Source organism: Corvus brachyrhynchos, unplaced genomic scaffold, assembly GCF_000691975.1.
Source record: "Corvus brachyrhynchos isolate BGI_N302 unplaced genomic scaffold, ASM69197v1 scaffold106, whole genome shotgun sequence".
Lineage (NCBI taxonomy): Eukaryota > Metazoa > Chordata > Aves > Passeriformes > Corvidae > Corvus > Corvus brachyrhynchos.
Window position 1 is genome coordinate 2,283,755 of NW_008238834.1, and position 5,938 is coordinate 2,289,692.

Here is a 5,938-nt window from a genome sequence, read left to right on the forward strand (position 1 = left end):
GGGAGTGATAGCCACAGAATCACAGGATCAGGTGGGCTGGAAAAGACCGCTGAGGTCATCGAGTCCAGCCTTTGACCAAACACCGCCATGTCAACTAGACCACGGCACTAAGTGCAACGTCCTTAAACACGTCCAGGGACAGTGACTCCACTACCTCCCTGGGCATCCATTCCAATGTCTAATCGCCCTTTCTGTGAAGAAACTCTTCCTAAAGTCCAACCTAAGCCTCCTCTGGAGCAACCTGAGGCCGCTTCTTTTTGTCCTGTCACTTGTTGCCTGGGAGAAAAGGTTGACCCCCAGCTGGCTACAGCCTCCTTTCTGGTGGTTGTAGAGAGCGATAAGCTCTCATCTCAGCCTCCTCCAGGCCAAACAACCCCAGCTGCCTCAGCAGCTCCTCATGGAACGTGTGCTCCAGACACTTTACCAGCTTTGCTGCCCTTCTCTGGACATGCTCCAGCACCTCAATGTCCTTCCTGAATTGAGAAGCCCAAACCTGAACAGAGCACTAGTGGTGCGGCCTCACCAGTGCCAAGCACAGGGTCCTGCTGGCCACAATATTTCTGACACAGGCCAGGATGCCATTAGCCTTCTTGACCACCTGGGCACACTGCTGGCTCATGTTCATTCATCAAGGTCACCAGATGTTGTCCCAGCCCTCTCTTCCTGTGGCCTGGTACTTGGGGTTCCCACAGAGAGCTGCCAGAGGGGACAAGCCAGGCCCTGGCTGGTGCCCCAGTTCAGTGTTACCGCAGGCACAGAACAGTCTGGAAAAGCAAGGGTGTGTGCAAGAGTCTGCACTGAAACACATGCTGCCCCTGCCTTCCTGAAAGAAGTTCTTGCTGGTTTAGATGTGAAGAGGGTCACTGGGGTGTACAACTGTGCCAGAAGTGGCCTTGCCTTTAGGGCTATGCTGTTAAATCTATCTGTGCCACAGGATTTGTAATCTGGTTGCTGGGGTTTACATGCAGAAGTATTTGCAGTGCTTCCCTTCTGCCTTCTTGATCTTAAGAGTTTCCATGGCTTGTCATTTTACTCTATGGCAGAGCAGCCTAGGCATATTTTTATGTTTTATGTGAGTATGGAAACCAGTAGGCACATATAATTAGTACAGCATAAGGCTGCTGAACTTTTTTGTCACTTCTCAATGTTATTTTTTTTCCCAAATTGCAGATCAATGTTCCTTCATTCATTGGGACCAGCCCTGCTGTCTGCAATGAGATAAACCCCTTGATTTTAAGAAGTTCTTAGTGATGAAATAGAAACAAAACACAGCTTTTCACTGTTACTATTCTGCCTTCACATGATTCCACTGGACCATTTTGGTATGTATGGAACTCTTGCAGAGGCAGCTTAGTGCCATGGCTAGAAGACACAATGGTGATCAGTTTGGAAGGGCCAGTGCTGAAACATATACCTTCTAGATTGCTAATAGCAATATTTTAAAAATTAGGTGTTCAGGTATTTCATAATTGTTAGTAGCTGTTCCATCTAACTCTTTTTACATTACTCAGATCACTCAGGTTTCAAGAAAACATCATAAATAAGGAGCTACAGCATAAATAAAACTGGATCTGTAATACTATTTCAACACTTTTGAGGTATTTTGAAGTACTGGCAGACAAGAGATGGTCCATGATTCAGGCTTCAATCTGTTGTTCCCGTTTGTTGAAAATACTTTTTGTTTCCCATCAAGTATATACCAAGAATTCTGAAGTATTTTGAAGAAATCTTGTACTTAACTTTTCTGCTTATTCCTCACCATTGTTTAACCACTTGTTTTTCAACTTAAATAAAATTAAAGTGGTATTCAGGAGCTCAAGAGCAGATTGCTTACATTGTAAGTTTGATCCATTACCAGATCAGTAGGCACATGGTGGAGCTAAGATTAGCTACATATTTTGGAAGAAGCTGTCATGTCATAATAGGCTGTGATAGACACTCCAGTCTTTCTAAATAATGCTTGTTGGCTGCTTTTCATTCTACTTTTGAAACTTCTGTAATCTAAAAGTTTGTGATGTAGGCAAGTAATAATTTCCTCAGAGTTGAGAGAAGCAGATGTCTTAAATCTACACACAGATCTGGTAAGTAGCAATAAAATAGCCCTCTTGCTGATTGATCAGATATTTTACCATAAGCTGTACCTTTCTTACTATTTATAGGAAGCACTCTGGCAAATAATTATGTCATCCCTTTTATTCCCCAATAAACTGTGAGCTGTTTGTTTTCATATTCTCTCATGTTGAACTTTACAGCAATATAAATCCACTGACTTCTACAGTGTTATCCTTATCTACTCCACAGTAAGTGAAAACGGATTAACACTAACGGTTGAACTTTACTTTTATCTCCCTTCCAGATTTATTTGATTTTATGTACTCTGTAATCACATAGTTGGCCACTGAACAGATTCCTGGCTCATTGAACAGGGTAGAAAACCATTGGAGAGTCTGATATTCCACAGTCACTTACACTGGGTGTCTTAAGATGACTAGTCTAACTGGAACTGCATCTCATTCACCTCGTAAGAGTGATCACACACACCTAGACATTAAAACTGTGGGAAAAAGCTTCACTACTGCCGCGCTTGAACAGATACGAAACTTCCTGTGGTGTCATGGCTCGTGTCCAGATTTCGAAATAACCCTTGCTGTGGCACATGAAACTAGGTGACAGAACACTTATCCACGAGCAATTCTGCAAAAAGGGAATCTTATTTTGTCCTAGCCCATTTTAGACCTGGATAGGCTGAAATGTTTAATCCTGTAATAGTAGGTGGAGCTGTTGATTTTCAGTTACAGTTTAGTGGCAATGCTTTTCTTCTTGATGACTGGACTATTTACCAGCAAATCAGCTAATAACTGAAGTTCTGTTGTAAGAGTACTGCATTGTTGCAGCACAGATATACTTAGAAATAGCCTTTAATTCACACACACCCCCCTCCCTTTTTGAGGGGTCGTACAGAGGCTGCATCAGTGTTTCTAACCACTCAGGTAGCAGCAGGTGACCTAGTTCAGTGCATATGCATGCAGAGTAGGGCTACAAGAGATTAGTAGAAAGATTACTTTTTTTGTTTATATTACTTTAAATTTAGATGTAAAGATTAAAACCAGCTTTGAATTACAATGGGAAGTCCAATTTAAATGTTTTATTTGCATTATGCATAAAGGTAGCCATTTAATTCTTTGCATATATATATACATATCTATATATATATATAAAATAAAATAGTGAGGTCCTTATGTATTTGCATCAGACATAATAGATTACACATGCATATACATGGCCAGTGTGTTCACAGCCTCCCTGTCTTAAAGATCTGCAACTGAAAGATAAATATATTGTTTAACTCTCTAGTCATGTTCATTTAATGAACTTTATGTTGCAGTTGCCAGTAAGGACATCAAAGGAGTCCAACTTCAGATTCAGCAAATAAGACCATATGGCACAGTTCAGCTGCTACCTAAATGGGATTTGAACTGGAAGTGTAGGAAATGGCAGTGCTCTGAATAGCATGGTTTCTTACATCTGGGAGGGCACACAGACCACAGACAACACCACTGCTGTCTGGCACAGGTGGTTGCTTTTTCTGGAAAAGTAGGGAGGAGCCACTCCATCACCCCCACTAGTTGAATCTGATTCTTCTCGAGTTGCTTGCGTGGCCACATTTGAAACTGAGCCAGGATCAAATTCCCTGATGCCAGTAACACTGTTCACTTTAAGGAACCCTCTTTGAAGTGCTTTCACTGCTCCTCCTCTGTAGTCAGAAATTGCCAGGGCTTATTCAACTGAAACTCTCAGGTCTCTTAGGAAGTCTTGATGGAGGGGAAACAAACAAAAAAAGCAACCTGAGGGATGCTGTTGCAGGACCCCAGTGCAGTGTTCCTGGTCTTCAGGCTTAAGCAACAGCACCTATTTGTGTTAGCTGCATGCAGAAATGCTTTGCTCCTACTGATGTTTCTCAGGTTAACATGACCACTTTGAGTAGTTATGCATATTTATCTTAGCTTTGGAAGGCTGAAGTAAAAGTTTACCTGTCCATGAATTCATGCCACCTACCTTTTACTGTAGTGAACAACATGAAGTCAGAGACAGAAAAGAAACAACATATAGGAAGTAATATTTTACTTACCATTTGGGAAAAATAAATCCCCAAACAATAGCCCCTGCTCTTCCAGCCCCCTAAAAAATAAAAGGCAGCTGAAGAAGACTCAAATAAAACAGAACACATAAACTGGAGGGAGAGAGGATAGCAAGCAGCATTTAGAAAAAATAGTTTATTTAGTTTGAATTATAAACATGTTCAACATGTTCTGTGTTAAAATCCTATAGCTTTAGAAATCAAAGCTCTCTTGTAGCATTTTATAGGCTAGACACAGAGTTCTTGTGCAAACATGCGGGTCAGCCATATGTAATTTTTCTTTTGAAAACGGGTTATCCCTTAACAAGTTTTCCTTACGTATTTGATAGCAGAATCAACAGAGAATATAAGAAAATTAAACTTTTTTCCTGATGAATATTTTCAGCTTCTTTGAGACTACAAGACTTTTCTTATGTTCTTTTCTGTTTAGCCACACTTTGAAGAAAAAATTTTGCTCACAGATACAGCGCTACTAAAGAGAAGGTGATTTCAATTCATTGGTTTTTAAAACTGCTGAGGAGGTCTTTTTCTTGGCACTCTACAAAAGAATAATATTCATTCTAGCATCAACCTGGAAATAGCTGGCAGTAAACATAACTGAAGCTTCCTGTTGCGTGAGTACCATAAAGTCTTACATAATCCTGTATAGATATTTTGTATCTAGTGGTTTGTATCCACTGACTCTGATACGGGTTTTTTTCACATCACAAAAGAGACTAGTAACTGTTTTGCTTAAAGATAAACAAAATCAAGAATTCCTGGGAGATGGAAGTAGCTGTGTGAGGGTTTTTTTAAATGTAGCTACACAGAAGTTGAGAAGATTCACATTTACTGAAGTTAAAGAGTTATTTTGTCCTAACAGGCATGACAAAACCTGTCTTCATTCCTTTCTATTCAGCTCAGCAAGTAGTTCTGTGCTCCAGTAGTTAATCAGTTACCAGATTCCACAGCTTTTGTTTTCACACTGTTTAATTTTTCTTATTTGACACAGAACCTGTGAATGGATTCAGCTGCAGATACAGGTACAACTTTCAGGTCAGCCTACTCTTTATGACTAGCACTGCTTTTTATTACCATTACCACCACCGTTACTCACTCTAAACAGGTAAATTTCTAATAAGTATGTAGAAAGAAAGCAGGAAGAATGACAGGTAAGTTTCCTATCTTACCATGAAGCTAACTCTGAGTAGGTAAATCTAGGCTTAAGTAGCTCACTCTATAAAATTGAACAATTAAAAAAGTTAGTCTGGCAAGAATTAGTAACCACACATCTTACTGTAATGGCACTATGCCTTATCACTACACTGCTGTTATGTGGCAGAGATTATAAAAACACTGTATAAAAGAGAAGACCAATAAGCAATACTTAAGTGAACTGCTCAAAATACTAAGCTGTTGGCAGTGGAGTTTTTATCTCTCACTCCCGTGCTAAGTTCATTGAACTGTCTCTCCAGTAAATACTCTGCAGACAGAGCAGATGATATTGAGCTGCACAAAGAAGGCTCAAACAGCTGCAATTACAAAAATCCTGTCAACAAGTGCCATAGAGACTGGCAGTACTCAGACACATTAAGGAGAGACCCTTCAAACATCAGAGAATTTTTTTGCTTAAGGTTATCTTAAATTAATTTTAAAGAAAGATTTTCAAAACTCACCCTTCTGTTTGAATTGTGAAAAGTTCTGTTCTTGGTCGGGGTGATAAATATTTACTATTGACTTCCCCTCCAGCTATAAACCTCAAGTGTAAGTGAGATGAGGAAGCCACTGTGGACCACACTAGAGAATTACGAGAGGAGATCT

At 40.1% G+C, this 5,938-nt stretch overlaps 1 protein-coding gene across 2 annotated transcripts in view; it reads right to left on the reverse strand.

Moving 5' to 3' along the window:
- The window catches only part of RBBP8 (RB binding protein 8, endonuclease), a 41,533-nt gene extending 35,601 nt beyond the window's left edge, over positions 1 to 5,932 (reverse strand). Inside the window, exons 1-2 of one of the 2 annotated variants that reach the window (XM_017738321.1) lie at positions 5,794 to 5,932; positions 4,130 to 4,179 (exon numbers count right to left, since the gene is read on the reverse strand). The gene's annotated coding sequence lies outside the window, so the exon portion shown is untranslated. The remainder of the gene's footprint in view (positions 1 to 4,129; positions 4,180 to 5,793) is intronic. The other variant, XM_017738322.1, reaches the window with a different exon arrangement.
- Between the last annotated feature and the right edge of the window lie 6 nt (positions 5,933 to 5,938).